We start from the raw sequence: 18,770 nt of genomic DNA, 5'->3' as shown, positions 1-18,770 counted from the left end.
AGAATCCGTAGTCGCTGGGTCCATACTGGTCGGATCTTTCTGTTATGCAGATGAATGAGGACCCAAAAGCGACTTAACAAAAACAGAGTCTTTATTCCAAACTTAAACAAAACGGTACTCCTGGATATATCTTAGATGACACCTGCTCACACGCAGCATCTGATGAAGGCAAAAACACGACAGGGCGGAACCAGGACACGGAACAGCAAACATCAAACAAAGATCCGACAAGGACAGAAGCGGAAAACAGAGGGAGAAATAGGAACTCTAATCAGAGGGCAAAATAGGGGACAGGTGTGAAAGATTAAATGAGGTAGTTAGGAGAATGAGGAACAGCTGGGAGCAGGAACGGAACGATAGAGAGAGAGCGAGAGAGGAAGAGAGGGAGGGGAAGAGAGAGGGAAAGAACCTACTAAGACCAGCAGAGGGAGACAAATGGAAGGGAAGCACAGGGACAAGACATGATAATCAAAAGACAAAACATGACAACAATGGTTTCGTCAGCCACAATGGTGGTAATGACGATAGATGGTATATGAAAATGAATGTAATTTTTGTTATGTTATTAAAAGTCAAAGGACGACGTTATAACGAAAACATTGTAACTTTAAGAGTTTTCCTAATATGTGCTTGATGTTTATACATTGTACATTTTGTGGAAAATGTCCAAATCAAAGAGAATGTTTTTGTAAAGATGAAATGTGAAGTTAGTTGTCTAAATTGGATCTGAGTAAAATCTAGACCTTGCCTCATCACTTCGTACGCCCAGAGAATTGCCATAAAGGCGGTTACGCCCACTTCTGACCCGAGGGTATAAGACATGTGAGTTAAGAATTAACATATCAGACTAAGTGACCCGAGCTGCAGCCAAGGTCTGAGTAGTCAACGAACCCAAAACGCAACACGAGGTTGAAGACAAAGGAACCTTATTCTATCCATGCTACGGATGAGTAGCTGCGTCTAAGAGGGTGAATTTAGAACAGATCACCCGGTCTCCACTCCCCATCGAAGCGTGTACCTACACTGTTTTCATTCCTACTATGTGAGCCCTGAGCTACAGGGCTGGCTGTCCTCAGAAGACCCCTTTCAGAACGAGGGCGAGGAATCAGACCACTAAGCAAAAAGGATACTGACATCGTGAGGCCACCAGAGAAGTGCGCCATCCGAGAAGACGAAACGGTCCACGCAGAGACCCACAGCGGAGACCTTCAACACGTAATTACATCATTATATTCTGACCCATAAGAGCGGCAGTTCGAGGCAAGGTTAGGGTTAAAATAAGCATAGCTGACAAATGCACCCAAATGTATATTTCTCTTGTGTACTTTCTCTTTTTCTCTCTCTTTTGAATCCCCATTTTGGGTAACACGCGTCAGAGTGTGTTGGCCCGTTATACTAAGTTCTAACCAATAGCCTAGACTGTGTTTTGTGTATGTGTATCTTTTATTATAATTTTAGCTTTCTAGTAAATACATAATCAACTGAAATTGGTGTGGTACGAACTCATTGGTGGGACTTGGGTTTGTGCAGATTCCCAGATTATGCAACGTTCAGAATGAGACTGTAGAGGAAATTGATTAATTAGCGACTGTTGTAAAATTGATATTCTGATATTCTTTGAGTTAATTTGGGAAATAGAAACTCAATAAAACTAATTTTCCCATGGTGCCCCAGGTTAATGAGTTAATAATTGCCTGATTAATTTAATCAGGCAATTATAAACCGTTAATCATTCGATGAGCAGCAGTCGTCACATGAACTAATACGTCACGACATAGGCTACATAAAGAGTGCATGTTGGGTGGAGGAATTGGCTGACAAATCTATGTCTAAAGCAGCCTATAGCCTAATTCCGTCTGTCAAATAGGTGGACCTACCACATTTCTTAAACAGGAAGAAAGAGGCTCCAACACAAATCCCTCTTGTTAGTAAAGGCAAATTAAAATGAAGACGGTTTAAATGAATTATGCCTACTCGAATTTGCCTACTTTTAGCACAATGAGCTGTTCATTTCCGATTGATTGTCTCGAGGCTGCCGCTTCAACTTTCAGCACGACAATGTAAGTTACTCAGATCTGGCTTATTGTGAGGTCAATAACTCTGATAAATGCATCATGGGCAAGAAACATTGTTTTCACAAAATCAATTATAGTATTAGAACGCTATTAAAGTTGACCACCTCATCTTTTCTCTCCTTCACAAACTGAACAGAACATATAAGCTAGTCCGCATGCTCGATATAGAGTTTTCTGGACTAGGCCTCATCAAAAATAACTTTCGGAAGAAATCAAATCAAATTGTATTGGTCACATACACATATTTAGCAGATGTTATTGCGGGTATAGCAAAATGCTTGTGTTCCTAGCTCCAACAGTGCACTAATATCTAACAATTCAAAACAATATAAACAAATCTAAAGTAAAATAATGAAGTTAAGAAATATATACAGTTGAAGTCAGAAGTTTACATACACTTAGGTTGGAGTCATTAAAACTCGTTTTCAACCACTCCACAAATTTCATGTTAACAAACTATAGTTTTGGCAAGTCGGTTAGGACATCTACTTTGTGCATGACACAAGTAATTTTTCCAACAATTGTTTACAGACAGATTATTTCACTTATAGTTCACTGTGTCACAATTCCAGTGGGTCAGAGTTTACATACACTGAGTTGACTGTGCCTTTAAACAGCTTGGAAAATTCCAGAAAAATGATGTCATGGCTTTAGAAGCCTCTGACATCATTTGAGTCAATTGGAGGTGTACCTGTGGATATATTTCAAGGCCAACCTTCAAACTCAGTGCCTATTTGCTTGACATCATGGGGAAATCTAAAGAAATCAGCCAAGTCCTCAGAAAAAAATTGTAGACCTCCACAAGTCTGGTTCGTCTTTGGGAGCAATTTCCAAACGCCTGAAGGTACCACATTTATCTGTACAAACAATACTACACAAGTATAAACACCATGGGACCACGCAGCCGTTATACCTCTCAGGTCTGTCTCCTAGAGATGAACGTACTTTGGTGCGAAAAGTGCAAATCAATCCCAGAACAACAGCAAAGGACCTTGTGAAGATGCTGGAGGAAACAGGTACAAAAGTATCTATATCCACGGTAAAATGAGTCCTATATCGACAGAACCTCAAAGGCCGCTCAGCAAGGAAGAGTTGATTGAGTAATCGAGTGGTAGTCAGCTAGTGATGGCTATTTAACTTCTTTGGAACAGGGGGGCAGTAAAAAGGTGCCCAGAGTAAACTGCCTGCTACTCTGTCCTAAAGGAGGGGGGAATGAGAGGGGATTGAGTCAGAGGTCTGGCAGAGTGCCACGAGCTGGTCATGCACATTCACATGAGAGGTAGCTTGCGTTCCATTGCATTTCTGAAGACAAAGGAATTCTCCGGTTGGAACATTATTGAAGATTTATGATAAAAACATCCTAAAGATTGATTCTATACTTAGTTTGACATGTTTCTACGAACTGTAATATGACTTTTCGTCTGAACTTTCACCTGGACCTGCCAGCGCGTCGTCAGTTTGGATTGTGTACTAAACGCGCGACCAAAAGGAGGTGTTTGGACATAAATTATGGACTTTATCGAACAAATCTAACATTTATTGTGGAACTGGGATTCCTGGGAGTGCACTCTGATGAAGATCATCAAAGGTAAGTGAATATTTATAATGCTATTTCTGACTTTGTTGACTGCACAACATGGCGGATATCTCTTTGGCTTGTTTGGGCTCTGAGCGCTGTACTCAGATTATTGCATGGTGTGCTTTTTCGGTAAAGCTTTTTTGAAATCTGACACAGCGGTTGCATTAAGGAGAAGTTTATCTGAAGTTCCATGCATAACACTTGTATTTTTATCAATGTTTATGATGAGTATTTCTGTAAATTGATGTGGCTCTCTGCAAAATCACTGGATGTTTAGGAAGCAAAACATTACTGAACGTAACGCGCCAATGTAAACTGAGATTTTTGGATATAAATATGAACTTTATCGAACAAAACATACATGTATTGTGTAACATGAAGTCCTATGAGTGTCATATGATGAAGATCATCAAAGGTTATTGATTCATTTTATCTCTATTTATGCTTTTTGTGACTCCTCTCTTTGGCTGGAAAAATGGCTGTGTTTTTCGGTGGCTATGTACTGACATAACATAATCGTTTGGTGTGCTTTCCTCGTAAAGCCTTTTTTAAATCTGACACCTTGGCTGGATTCACAACAAGTGTAGCTTTAATTTGGTGTATTGCATGTGTGATTTCATGAAAGTGTAATTTTTATAGTAATTTATTTGAATTTGGCGCTCTGCATTTTCACTGGATGTTGGCCATACGGGACGCTAGCGTCCCACATATCCCAGAGAGGTTAACAGTCTGATGGCCTTGAGATAGAAGCTTTTTGTCAGTCTCTTGGTCCCAGATTTGATGTACCTGTACTGTACCTGTACTGTACTCACCTTCTGGATGATAGCGGGGTGAACAGGCCGTGGCTCAGGTGGTTGATGTCCTTGATGGTCATTTTGGCCTTCCTGTGACATCTGGCGCTGTAAGTGTCCTGGAGGGCAGGCAGTATGCCACCGGTGATGTTTTGGGAAGACCGCACCATCCTTTGGAGAGCCCTGCAGTTGTGGGCAGTGCAGTTGCCGCACCAGGCGGTGATACAGCCCTCCAGTGCGTGATGTATTGTTGTCTCTACCTTCTTGCCCGTTGTGCTGTTGTCTGTTCCCAATAATGTTTGTACCATGTTTTGTGCTGCTACCATGTTGTTGTCATGTTGTATTGCTACCATAATATGTTGTCATGTCTTGCTGCCTTGCTATGTTGTTGTCTTAGGTCTCTCTTTATGTAGTGTTTTCTCTCTTGTCGTGATGTGTGTTTTGTCCTATATTTATATTTTATTTATTTTACATTTTTAATCCCAGCCCCCGCCCCCGCAGGAGGCCTTTTGCCTTTTGGTAGGCCGTCATTGTAAATAAGAATTTGTTCTTAACTGACTTGCCTAGTTAAATAAAAATAAATAGAATAAATTCTCAGCGGCTACCTGGAACATATCCCAGTCCGCGTGATCAAAACAATCTTGAAGCATTGATTCTGATTGGTCATTCCAGCATTGAATGGACCTTAGCACGGGTACTTCGTGTTTGAGTTTCTGCCTATAGGAAGGGATGAGCAAAATGTAGTCATGATCTGATTTGCCGAAGGGAGAATGGGGGAGTGCCTTGTATCATGTATCAAGGTAAGATCCAAGAGCAGACAGTGTGAAGTAACAATATTAATTGTAACAACGGGGCAGGCAACCAACAGGTCAAGGAAGGCAGGGGTCGATAATCCAGAGTAGGAGCAAAGGTACAAGATGGCAGGCAAGCTCAGGGTCAGGGACAGGCAGAGTGGTCAGGCGGGCCGGTACAGGGTCAGGACAGGCAAGGGTCAAAAACCAGGAGGACGAGAAAAGAGAGGCTGGGAAAAGACAGGAGCTGACAGGACAAACGCTGGTAAGCTTGACAAACAAGACGAGCTGGCACAAACAGACAGAAAACACAGGTATAAATACCAAGAGGATAAGTGGGGAAGATGGGCGACACCTGGAGGGGGTGGAGACAAGCACAAGGACAGGTGAAACAGAACAGGGCGTGACACTTGTAGGCGTCCTGGAAGTTGGAGTAGCAGTGGTCGAGTATTTTAGCAGCACGAGTATTACAGTCAATGTGTTGATAGAACTTCGGTTGCGTTTTCCTCAAATTTGCTTTGTTAAAATTCTCAGCTACAATAAATGCGGACTCAGGATATGTGGTTTCCAGTTTGCACAAAGTCCAGTGTAGTTCCTTGAGGGTCGTCGTGGTATCGGCTTGAGGGGGAATATACACGGCTGTGACTATAACCGAAGAGAATTCTCTTGGGAGGTCATAAAGTCAGCATCTGATTGTGAGGTATTCTAGGTTGGTTCATCAAAAAGACTTGAGTTTCTGTATGTTATCACAATCACGCCATGAGTAGTTAATCATGAAACATTCACCCCTGCCTTTCTTCTTCCCAGAGAGTTCTTTATTCCTGTTTGTGCGATGAATTTAGAACCCAGATGGCTGTATGGAAGGGGACAAAATATCCGGAGAGAGCCATGATTCCGTGAAACAGAGTAAGTTACAGTCCCTGATGTCTCTCTGGAAGGAGATCCTCGCCTTGAGGTCGTCTACTTTTCTACTCCAGAGACTGAACATTAGCGAGTAGTATACTCGGAAGCGGTGGAGCAGCCTCTTGGAGCAGCCTCTGGGATAAGTTCAATTGCCCAGGGGGGTAGGAACAAAGAATCCAATTCAGGAAAGTCGTACTCCTGGTTGTAATACTGGTGAGTTACCATCGCTCTGATATTCAAAAGTTATTTCCTGCTGTATGTAATAACACAAAAAACTCTCTGGGCTAATAATGTAAGAAATAACACACAAAACAATTAAAGACTGCACAATTGCTTTGGAGCTAGAGGCAGAGCTGCCATGTTTGTGGGTGCCATTTTTGACTCTCCTCCTGAACTGCCACGTAAGACCTACACAGCACCGCCATTGGTTAGGCAGCACAAAAAAAGGCAACCAGAGCAGGCCGGGGTTGGAATATCCATTTCAGTGTGTAATACAGCATAATTTTATTTACACCTTCCCAGCAGTGCAAAAGATTCGGAATAGAAGAGCATTTTCTTCTAAATTGTACTTTGCTCTGTGCTTCTCCAAGCATGCACTTTATATAACTATAGGTTATGTATCATTAGATTGAGACCACACTAAATAGCCTATAGGTTCAATTGATATTGAGCACCCAGTGGAGAATCACAGATATAGCCTAATAAGCTTCATACTCGTCGCCAAACCCACTGGCTCCAGGTCATCTACAAGTCTCTGCTAGGTAAAGCCTCGCCTTATCTCAGCTCACTGGTCACCATAGCAGCACCCACCCATAGCACGCGCTCCAGCAGGTATATCTCACTGGTCACCCCCAAAGCCAATTCTTCCTTTGGCCGCCTTTCCTTCCAGTTCTCTGCTGCCAATGACTGGAATGAACTGAAATCACTGAAGCTGGAGACTCATATCTCCCTCACTAGCTTTAAGCCCCAGCTGTCAGAGCAGCTCACAGATCGCTGCACCTGTACATAGCCCATCTGTAAATAGCCCATCCAACTACCTCATCCCCATAATGTATTCATTTATTTCTCTTGCTCCTTTGCACCCCAGTATCTCTACTTGCACATTAATCTTCTGCACATCTACCATTCCAGTGTTTAATTGCTATACTGTAATTATTTCGCCACCATGGCCTATTTATTGCCTTACCTCCCTTATCCTACCTCATTTGCACATGCTGTATATATACTTTTTCTACTGTATTATTGACTGTATGTTTGTTATTTCCATGTGTAACTGTGTTGTTGTATGTGTCGAACTGCTTTGCTTTATCTTGGCCAGGTCGCAGTTGCAAATGAGAACTTGTTCTCAACTAGCCTACCTGGTTAAATAGCCTACCTGAAAATATAGACATTTAATCATTTACAATTGACATGACCCTCCCCTGGACTAGATAAAAAAAATACTAAACCCTCCACTGTGCTGAAATTTAAATAGCATGATACTCCTCCATTTTCCTCCAGGTCCCCATTCTGTACATTTCTAACCATCCCTTAGTAGCTAGTCGCTTTGTCAAGGAAGCTTCATGCAATATTGGGACACTAACGTTTACAGACCTAGTGTAACAAAAGAAAACCTTTGAATTTGGAATTTCTAAATATCCCTCTGGTGGCCAAGTTGACCTATTTTAATAAATGCCACTGGTTGGTGGATATAAAGTCCAAGATCTTTGATAGGCTGATGCGGAATTTGTTACAGGAAATAATTACTGTCAGCTGGTGAAGTTAGGATACGGCTAACATGTGACAGTTATCTGATGGGACCAGCTACAATACAATGTAGCGTTCTATCACGTGCAACTATGTTGACAATTGTAATTGACTGATGCTCATTTTGGGGTCCAGGTTAAACTTTTTCAAATGTTTGCAATTAGGGGCGCAGCTTAATTTTTTTAATCCAGTCGGGTAAGAACTCCAAACAGCCTTCCCGACACTCGGAGGCGTCCGCATGGTCCTGTTGCACACCATTGACTTGTTTTGTGTCACATTCCAATGATAAAACTTGGGGGGACAAAAATGCAATTTCAGAATGTCCCCCCGTCCCCAGTGAAAGTTGCGCCCCTGTTCGCAAGTATGGACCCAGTATGTTCAAACTTTGCCTCACTTCCAACTGAGACCAGCATTTGATTCACTCTGAAGGAATAACCTAAAAAAAGTTGTCCCACACTAAACTTGCATCTAAATTCACACACCATATCCCTCCTCAGCAGTTATTGTAGCGTACAACAGTTTAGTTCTGCTATGCTGACATGCCTTCCGTGCCAACACTGGTGCTGATGCCTTTTGAAATGGAAGCAGACTGACTGTCCAGCTGTCAGGACAGTTATCATAGACTGCATCTTCTACCTGACATCCATCTTAAACAGAGAATTAGATTTAAGTGTCTGCCTGTCTGCAGTTTGATTTGACTCCAAAAATATCTCACAATTTTGGTACTAGTGGAAGAGTTGACACACACATCCAATTTATTATTCCATTCAGACTGTTTGGGAATGAACCCATATCATGAACTTATTTTTAGAAATGTACGTTATTTACCTATTATCTAGTTTACCTGTCTTTATCAAAGGCTTTTATAAATGATTTATATTGACATTTTGCCATAGCCAGGCTATGAGTTTGAGTGAGGTCCCTAGTCGTTCTCATATTGGTTGCTGTAGCTGAGGTGAACCTCAGTCAATCTACAAACATATAGCCTATTAGCTATACAATTACCTGCTACACATTAACTTAGCACGAGGATTAAAAACTCTAATATTAATATACTGAACAAAAATATAAATGCAACATTGTCACGCCCTGACCATAGTTTGCTTTGTATGTTTATATGTTTTGTTTGGTCAGGGTGTGATCTGAGTGGGCATTCTATGTTGTAGGTCTAGTTTGTCTGTTACTGTGTTTGGCCTGATATGGTTCTCAATCAGAGGCAGGTGTTAGTTGTTGTCTCTGATTGGGAACCATATTTAGGTAGCCTGTTTTGTCATTGTGGGTTGTGGGTGATTGTCTATGTGTAGTGTTTTTGTGTCAGCACTATTATTTATTAGCTTCACGTTCGTTGTTTGTTATTTTTGTATAGTTTCGTTAAGTGTTCTCTATGTTAATAAATATCAAGATGAACACTTACCACGCTGCATATTGGTCCTCCGATCCTTCAAACTTCTCCTCCTCAGATGAGGAGGATGACGAGCGTGACAAACATGCAAAGTGTTGGTCCCATGTTTCAGGAGCTGAAATAAAAGATCCCTGAAATGTTCCATATGCACAAAACATTTATTTCACAAAAATGTTGTGCACAAATGAGTTTATATCGATGTTAGTAATAATTTCTCCTTTGCCATGATAATCCATCCACCTGACAGGTGTGGCATATCAAGAAGCTGATTAAACAGCATGATCATTACACAGGCACACCCTGTGCTGGGGAAAATAAAAGGTCACTAAAATTGGCAATTTTGTCACATAACACAATGCCACAGATGTCTCAAGTTTTGAGCAGGGTGCAATTGGCATGCTGACTGCAGGAATGTCTACCAGAGCTGTTGCCAGATCATTTTATGTTAATTTCTCTACCATAAGCCATCTCAAAAGTTGTTTTAGAGAATTTAGCAGTACTTTCAACCGGCCTCACAATTGCAGACCACGTGTAAACACGCCAGCCCAGGACCTCCACATCCGGCTTCTTCACCTGCGGGATGGTCTGAGACAAGCCACCCGAACAGTTGATGAAACAGTGGGTTTGCACGACTGAATAATTTCTGCTCACACTGCAGAAACAGTCTCAGGGAAGCTCATCTGTGTGCTCGTTGTCCTCACCAGGGTCTTGACCTGACTGCAGTTTGGTGTTGTAACCGACTTTAGTGGGCAAATGCTCACCTTCGATGGCCACTGGCACGCTGGAGAGGTGTACTCTTCATGGATGAATCACAGTTTCAACTATACCAGGCAGATGGCAGACAACGTTTATGGCGTTGTGTGGTTTGCAGATGTTAACGTTGTGAACAGAGTGCCCCATGGTGACGGTGGGATTATGGTATGGGCAGGCATAAGCTACAGACAATGAATACAATTGCATTTTATCAATGGCAATTTGAATGCACAGAGACACCATGACGAGATCCTGAGGCCCATTGTCATGCCGTTCATCCGCCGCCATCACCTCATGTTTCAGCATGATAATGCACGGCCCCATGTCGCAAGGATCTGTACACCGTGGGGCGACGTCCGTGGGGCGACGCACAATTGGCATAGCGTCGTCCGGGTTAGGGAGGGTTTGGCCGGTAGGGATATCCTTGTCTCAGTATGTAAAAATGTAATAAAATGTATGCACTCTACTGTAAGTCGCTCTGGATAAGAGCGTCTGCTAAATGACTAAAATGTAAATGTAAAATGTATACAATTCCTTGAAGCTGAAAATGTCCCAGTTCTTCCATGGCCTGCATACTCACCAGACAAGTCACCCATTGAGCATGTTTGGGATGCTCTGGATAGACGTGTACGACAGCGTGTTCCAGTTCCCGCCAATTTCCAGCAACTTCGCACAGCCATCGAAGAGGAGTGGGACAACATTCCACCGGCCACAATCAACAGCCTGATCAACTCTATGCAAAGGAGATTTGTCGCGTTGCATGAAACAAATGGTGGTCACACCAGATACTGACTTATTTTTTGATCCACGCCCCTACCTTTTATTCAAGGCATTTCCCAGTCATGTGAAATCCATAGATTAGGGCCTAATTGACTGATTTCCTTATATGAACTGTAATTCAGTAAAATCTTAGAAATTGTTGCATGTTTGGATCTGTTATTAATAAATGGTAAACCAAATATGTTTGCTTTACAGAGCCTTTTTTTGGTTGCAGTTTTACAGCAACTTTCCTGCAAATCTACACATTTTCCCATGGGGTGGTGAGATTTTAGTAGTTTTAAAGCCAATTTCTTCTAATGTTACACATTTTGCCATGACTTATGCCAGGTTAGCCTTACATCCATACCCTGGCTTAACCATAACCCTAACCCTGATTGTCAGACATATCAGTCATTCAAATCAATGTGCAACACTTATGTTTTACTTTGTTATAAGATAACTACATTATTTGTTATTTTTCCAACTTATTGGCTCTGTTTCACTGAGCTGCCAGCTGGTGTTTAAAAAAACAGGCCTCTTAGAGTAGAGCACAGACTCCCAGACAGAGAAAGACGCACTGATAGAGATAGCTAGTTAATTTGTGAGAGTTTTAATTATCATGTTTTACTATGGTGATATGGCAGGCGAACATAAGGAAACATGTGCTGGGGTGAAATGTTCTCCATAAGTTGGACACCCAATAAGAAGTGTTTCAGTTTTCAAAGCCACACAATTTATACATTCAGTTTATGGTCACAGTTCAGTACAATAGGCAGGCCTCAACTTTTGTCGTTTCATAGACTCTAAGGGGGAAATGTATTATTGCTAAACGAAAATATTTTGGCAAGCCTGGTTGAATGCCAAATGTACTTTAAAATCACAACACATAACTTGCCAAATATCCCTGTTTGTCTATTAACAACTTCACTAGTTGGAAAGCTGTATTAGGTGCCTTCTTTACACTATGCACATTAGCTGGGTGTAACATGTATTGATGGCATATAACAAAAGTAAAACATTTCACTAATCAAGACATCTTCTACATTTAAGGTTTTGAAAGGTCTAAACATAAATAATGCTGTCATAAAGACATATGAAATTTGATTAGGATGAGTCTTGTCCTTGAAGCAGAACTGAGCGATTTTGAGCTAGATGGGCCAACTGCAAAGTTAAAATTGTCTATATTGTAAAAATGTATCAAAACAAAAATGTGCTTTTTGGACTTATAAGGTTAGCAGTGTGGTAAGGGTTAGGTTTAAAATCCGATTTTATGACTTTCTGGCTGTGCCAGCTACACTCTTAGAAAAAAAGGTGCTATCTAGAACCGAAAAGGGTTCCATCGGCTGTCCCTGGAGGAGAGGGTTGTACCTAGAGCCAAAAAAGGTTAAAAAAAATGGCCAAAAAGGGTTCACAAGGGCAGCAGGTAGCCTAGCAGTTAGAGTGTTGGGCTTGTAACCGAAAAGGTTGCTGGTTCAAATACCTGAGCCGACAAGGTGAAAAATCTGTCTGAGCTCGTGAGCAAGGCACTTAACCCTAACTTGCTCCAGGGGTGACTTACTACTATGGCTGATCATCTAAAACAACACATTTCATTGCACCTATGCGATGTATGTGACAAAAAAGTGTGCTGCCAGGACCTATGGGTGGGAAGTCGGGCTGCAGAGTTGTGAATTATTTGAAACTTATGGAGGGAGCTTGAGTTGATCCCGGAAAGTAGACAGTTGCAATTGTCAAGGTGGGAGGAGATGAATGCATGTATGAGGGGCATGATGGGAGAGGGAGGACCTGACTTTAGCAATGTTGCAGAGGTGGAAGAATGAGAATTTGACAGTATGTCTGATTTGGTATTCGAAGGACTCCAGGAGGACACCAAGGTTGCGTGAGTGGGAGAAGGGAGAGACAATGGTGTCATCAATGTTGAGGGTGAGGTTGCCAACTTTGCTAATTGTGTTTTTGGTGCCTAAAGGAAACCAGTAATATAAAATTATTGGCAACCTTGATAAAGATGAGCAAAAAATATTGTAAAAAAATGAATAATTAAAATACTGAGCTATATTGTATGAACAAATATTTTGGGAAATTATATGATTTTATACTAATACAATTGCTCAGAGAAATTCGTATCACTTGTTTAACAAGATACTGTAGCTGTCAATTACTGGCAGCCCTAAAGATTCTTATAAATGAAAAAACAATAAAAAATCTGCATTGACATTTTACTTTTTAAAACTAATCTCAGTTTAAAGAACTATATATTGTATTATGGCCTTCCATAGCTTCATGTTTCACTGGGGTATAAAAATTAGGTAACATGCATGTAAAATCCTTTTGTCATCTGTCACCACGGGAAAAGGCAAAGAGCTCACAAATGAAAAGAGACAAATGGTTGTTGACGTTCATAAATCAGGCAATGGGAACAAAAAATTGCTAAAATTAAATTTACTACTATTGGGACATTAAAAACCACTGGAACAGTGGTAAACTTGGCTGGTTTTGGATTCAAGTGTGTCTTGTCCCTACGCACAGTGAGGAAGATGGTTTGAAGATGGTTCGCAAAGAAAAATCCCAGAGGCCAAAGTTGGAGAATTACAGAACTTGGTCGCATCTTCAGGTCACCATGAGTCCAAATCTACAACACGCCACTTCCATGCCAATAGGTAAATTGGAAGGGTTTCCAGAAAAAAAGCCTTTATTGAGAACAAACAGCAAATGTAAATGCCTGGAATTTTCTCAATAGCATTGGAACTTAGATTGGAACCAGTGCTATGGTGACATGACACGAAAATAGAGCTCTTTGGCTATGCACACCAGTGGTGGGTTTGGCATCGAAAGAAGGATGCATATGTTATGCAGAAAATAACCTAATACCTACTGTAAAACATGGTGGTGGATCTTTGATGTTATGGAGCTGTTTTGCTTCCCAGGACCAGTCCTGGGGCCCTTGTTTAGGTCAATGGCATCATGAACTCTACCAAGTACCAGGACATTTAAGCAGTGGTGGGGATTCATGGGTACCAAGGGAAGCCAGGCTTCCCCAAAAAATGTATTAATAAAATTAGAAAAATACATAAAATAATGTAAATTTTGTTTCTCTGTGTTTCATAATTTTCATTCAATTCACAAGAGGCTGAATGTATCTCACCGGAGAAAGCAGCTGAGCGAAACAGCGCCCCTCTGTCACTGTATGTGTAGGCCATCTATCTCATGTTGTTTGGTCCAAAAGAGTATGACATTGTTGCCACCTGTAGCATTGAATGCAAGGGAAGTCATTTGGCCTCCGTTGATAAAAAAGTGTAAAATATAAGCCAATTGCATTGGAGGAATACGTCATTGCCAGAAACCACTTGAATTGTTCCATCTCGTTGTGTTGTTGTCCTCCGGTGGCTAGCTAGCTAGCTAAAATTGTCCCTTTCCTAAATTAGCCATGGACGGAGATAGGAATTTTTACTTAATTCTCTGTACTGGCCAATGATTATAACGGCGATTCTGAACCAACCATGAATTAATACATTGTGCCCCTGGCCTGAGAGGGAGGAATTTCAATACGTAGCTAGATGTACAAGGCTAACGTTAACTAGCTTAACGTTGTCCATGAATGGAAGTTAGGCTAGCGAGCAAGCACTTAGCCAGCTAGTCAAGGACAACAAAAAATAAAAGCATGACAGAGTAATAGACCATTTCGTCAAGTGTTGTTGTGCATTAGTTTACTCCAATTGGGGGAAGGGTGGTAGGGTTAGGGGAAAATAATAAAGGAAAATATATCAAATATATATATACACACAGTGCATTCGGAAAGTATTCAGACCCCTTGACTTTTTCCACATTATGTTATGTTACAGCCTTATTCGAAATTGTATTTATATCTTTTTTTTTTTTAACTCATCAATCTACACACAATACCCATTAATGACAAAGCAAAAACAGTTTTTTATACATTTTTGCAAATGTATAAAAATAAAAACACCATATTTTAAAAAGTATTCAGGCTCCTTTACTCAGTACTTTGTTGAATAACTTTTGGAAGCGATTACAGCCTCGAGTCTTCTCCGGTATGGCGCTACATGCTTGGCACACCTGTATTTGGGGAGTTTATCCCATTCTTCTCTGCAAATCCTCTCAAGCTCTGTCAGGTTGGATGGAGGAGCGTCGCTGCACAGCTATTTTCAGGTCTCTCCAGAGATGTTCGAATGGGTTCAAGTCAGGGATCTGTTTGGGCCACTCAAGGAAATTCTGAGACATGTCTCAAAGCCACTCCTGCGTTGTCTTGGCTGTGTGTTTAGGGTCGTTATCCTGTTGGAAGGTGAACCTTCGCCCCAGTCTGAGGTCCTGAGCGCTCTGGAGCAGGTTTTCATCAAGGATCTCTTTGTACTTTGCTACCACCACCATGCTTCACCGTAGATATGGTGACAGGTTTCCTCCAGACGTGATACTTGGCATTCAGGTCAAAGAGTTCAATCTTGGTTTCATCAGACCAGAGAATCTTTTTTCGTATGGTCTGAGAGTCCTTTAGGTGTCTGTTGGCAAACTCCAAGCGGGCTGTCATGTGCCTTTTACTGAGGAGTGGCTTCCGTCTGGCCACTCTATCATAAAGGCCTGATTGGTGGAGTACTGCAGAGATGGGTTGTCCTTCTGGAAGGTTCTCCCATCTCCACAGAGGAACTCTAGAGCTCTGTCAGGGTGACCATTGGGTTCTTGGTCACCTCCCCGACAAAGGCCCTTCTCCCCCGATTGCTCAGTTTGGCCGGGCGGCCAGCTCTTGGAAAAGTCTTGGTGGTTCCAAACTTCTTCCATTTAAGAATGATGGAGGCCACTGTGTTGTTGGGGACCTTCAATGCTGCAGATGTTTTTTTGGTACCCTTCCCCAGATCTGTGCCTCGACACAATCCTGTCTCGGAGCTCTAAGTACAATTTCTTTGACATCATGGCTTGGATTTTGCACTGACATCCACTTTCAAATTAAATTTAACTTTATTTGCCACATGCGCCGAATACAACAAGTGTAGACTTCACCGTGAAATGCTTACTTACAAGCCCTTAACCAACAGTGCAGTTCAAGAAGAAGACAACATTTACCAAGTAGGCTAAAATAAAAAGTAATAATAAAAAGTACCACAATAAGAATAACAATAACGAGGCTATATACACAGGGCAACGGTACCGGGTCAGTGTGCAGGGGTACAGGCTAGTTGAGGTAATCTGTACATGTAGGTGGGGTCGATGTGACTATGCATAGGTAACAAACAAACAGCGAGTAGCAGCAGTGTACAAGGGGGGGGGGTGTCAATGTAAATTGTCCGGTGGCAATTTTTCTGAATTGTTCAGCAGTCTAATGGCTTAGGGGTAGAGGCGTTGAGTAACCTTTTGGTCCTAGACGTGGCGCTCCGGTACCACTTGCTGTGCGGTAGCAGAGAAAACAGTCTATAACTTGGGTGACTGGAGTCACATCGCCCATTATATAGGTCCTGGATGGCAGTAAGCTTGGCCCCAGTGATGTACTGAGCCGTTCGCACTACCCTCTGTAGCGCCTTACGGTCAGATGCCGAGCAGTTTCCATACCAGGCGGTGATGCAACCGGTCAGGATGCTCTCGATGGTGCAGCTGTAGAACCTTTTGAGGATCTGGGGGCCCATGCCAAATCTTTCCAGTCTCCTGAGGGGGAAAAGGTTTTGTCGTACCCTCTTCACGACTGTCTTGGTATATTTGGACCATGATAATTAGTTGGTGATGTGGACACCAAGGAACTTGAAACTCTTGACCCGCTCCATTACAGCCCCGTTGATGTAAATGGGGGCCTGTTCGGCCTGCCTTTTCCTGTAGTCCACGATCAGCTCCCTTGTCTTGCTCACATTGAGGGAGAGGTTGTTGTCCCTGCACCACACAGCCAGTTCTCTGATCTCCTCCCTATAGGCCGTCTCATCATTGTCGGTGATCAGGCCTACCACTGTTGTGTCGTCAGCAAACTTAATGATGGTGTTGGAGTCGTGCTTGGCCGCGCAGTTGTGTGTGAACAGGGAATACAGGAGGGGACTAAGTACACATCCCTGAGGGGCCCCAGTGTTAAGGATCAGCGTGGCAGATGTGTTGTTGCCTACTCTTACCACCTGGGGTGGCCCGTCAGGAAGTCCAAGATCCATGTGTAGAGAGAGGTGTTTAGTCCCAGAGTCCTTAGCTTAGTGATGAGCTTTGAGGGTACTATGGTGTTGAACGCTGAGCTGTAGTCGATGAACAGCATTATCACATTAATTTTGTTCATTTTGTCCAGGTGAGAAAGGGCGGTGGGGAGTGCAATAGAGATTGTGTCATCTGTGGATCTGTTGGGGCGGTATGCGAATTGGAGTGGGTCAAGGGTGTCCGGGAGGATGGTGTTGATGTGAGCCATGACCAGCCTTTCAAAGCACTTCATGGCTACCAACGTGAGTGCCACGGGGCGGGAATCATTTAGGGAGGTTACCTTCACTTCCTTGGGCACAGCGACTATGGTGGTCTGCTTGAAACATGTAGATATTACAGACTCGGTCAGGGAGAGGTTGAACATTTCAGTGAAGACACTTGACAGTTGGTCTGCGCATTCTTTGAGTACACGTTCTGGTAATCCGTCTGGCCCAGCAGCTTTGTGAATGTTGACCTGTTTAAAGGTTTTGTTCACATCGGCTACTGAGAGCGTTATCACACAGTCATCCAGAACAGCTGGTGCTCTCATGCATGCTTCAGTGTTGCTTGCATTTAGCTCGTTTGGTAGGCTCGTGTCACTGGGCAGCTCGCATCTTGGTTTCCCTTTGTAGTCCGTAATAGTTTTCAAGCCATGCCACATCCGGCGAGCATCAGAGCCGGTGTAGTATGATTAAATCTTAATCCTGTATTGACACTTTGCATGTTTGATGGTTCATCTGAGGGCAAAGTGGGATTTCTTATAAGCGTCCGGATTAGTCTCCCGCTTCTTGAAAGCGGCAGCTCTAACTTTCAGCTCGATGCGGATGTTGCCTGTAATCCATGGCTTCTGGTTGGGATATGTACGTACAGTCACTGTGGAGACGACGTCATCGATACACTTATTGATGAAGCCAATGACTGAGGTGAGGTATTCCTCAAAGCCATTGGATGAATCCCGGAACATATTCCAGTCTGTGCTAGCAAAACAGTCCTGTAGTGTAGCATCTGCGTCATCTGACCACTTCTGTATTGAGTGCGTCACTGGTACTTCCTGCTTTAGTTTTTGCTTGTAAGCAGAAATCAGGAGGATAGAACTGTGGGCAGATTTGCCAAATGGAGGGCGTGGGAGAGCTTTGTATGCATCTCTGTGTCTGGAGTAAAGGTGGTCTAGGATTCTTTCCCCCCTGGTTGCACATGTGATATGCTGGTAAAAACTTGGTAAAACTGATTTAAGTTTTCCTGCATTAAAGTCCCCGGCCACTAGGAGCGCCGCTTCTGGGTGAATATTTTCTTCTTTGCTTTTGGCCTTATAGAGTTGGTTGAGAGCTGTCTTAGTGCCAGCTTTGCTTTGTTGTGGTAAATAGACGGCTACGAATAACTCTCTTGGTAGATAGTGGGGTCGACAGCTTATCATAAGGTACTCTACCTCAGGCAAGCAATACCTCGAGACTTCTTTAATATTAGACATCGCGCACCAGGTGTTATTGACAAAAAGATACACATAAGGTCAACAGTGGGTCCTTAAATAGACAGGTGTGTGCCTTTCCAAATAAAATCAATTACATTTACCACAGGTGGGTTCCAATCAAGTTGTATAAACATCGCAAGAATTTATCAATGGAAACAGGATGCACCTGAGCTCAATTTCGAGTCTCATAGCAAAGGGTCTGAATACTTATGTAAATAAAGTATTTCATTTTTGTAAAAAAAAAACTATTGCAAAAAATCTAAAAACCTGTTTTCGCTTTCTCATTATGTGTAGAATGATGAGGACATTTAAATATATATATATATTTTAGAATAATGCTGTAACGTAACAAA

Source organism: Salvelinus namaycush, chromosome 22 (genome assembly GCF_016432855.1).
Source record: "Salvelinus namaycush isolate Seneca chromosome 22, SaNama_1.0, whole genome shotgun sequence".
NCBI lineage: Eukaryota > Metazoa > Chordata > Actinopteri > Salmoniformes > Salmonidae > Salvelinus > Salvelinus namaycush.
Note: the sequence above shows the minus strand (reverse complement) of the source record.